Source organism: Penaeus monodon, chromosome 22, assembly GCF_015228065.2.
Source record: "Penaeus monodon isolate SGIC_2016 chromosome 22, NSTDA_Pmon_1, whole genome shotgun sequence".
NCBI classification, from domain to species: Eukaryota; Metazoa; Arthropoda; class Malacostraca; order Decapoda; family Penaeidae; genus Penaeus; species Penaeus monodon.
Window position 1 is genome coordinate 23,761,240 of NC_051407.1, and position 238 is coordinate 23,761,477.

A 238-nucleotide genomic window follows, 5' to 3' on the forward strand; every position below is an offset into this window, starting at 1 on the left:
GGAATAGGTGGTGACAGCTATTCACCTCCCACTACCATGATAAGAGATATGACACTGACTCACACAGTTGGTGGTTCATGTTCTCAGTATTCTTGTTTATTAGGATATGGTCCATCATCCTGATATTACTTTTCAAACACAATCTATTAAAGGTATCAAAAGCAAACAATGCAATAGCTCAACTGCTGAATTAAAAACTACTCTGAAACCCTTTCTTAAATACATAACTATGAAGCAA

General features: G+C 35.7%; 1 protein-coding gene across 3 annotated transcripts in view; it reads right to left on the minus strand.

Moving 5' to 3' along the window:
• Positions 1 to 238, minus strand: part of LOC119587031 (pleckstrin homology domain-containing family F member 2-like) — a gene marked incomplete at its 3' end in the record, with an annotated part of 20,882 nt that overhangs the window by 15,380 nt on the left and 5,264 nt on the right.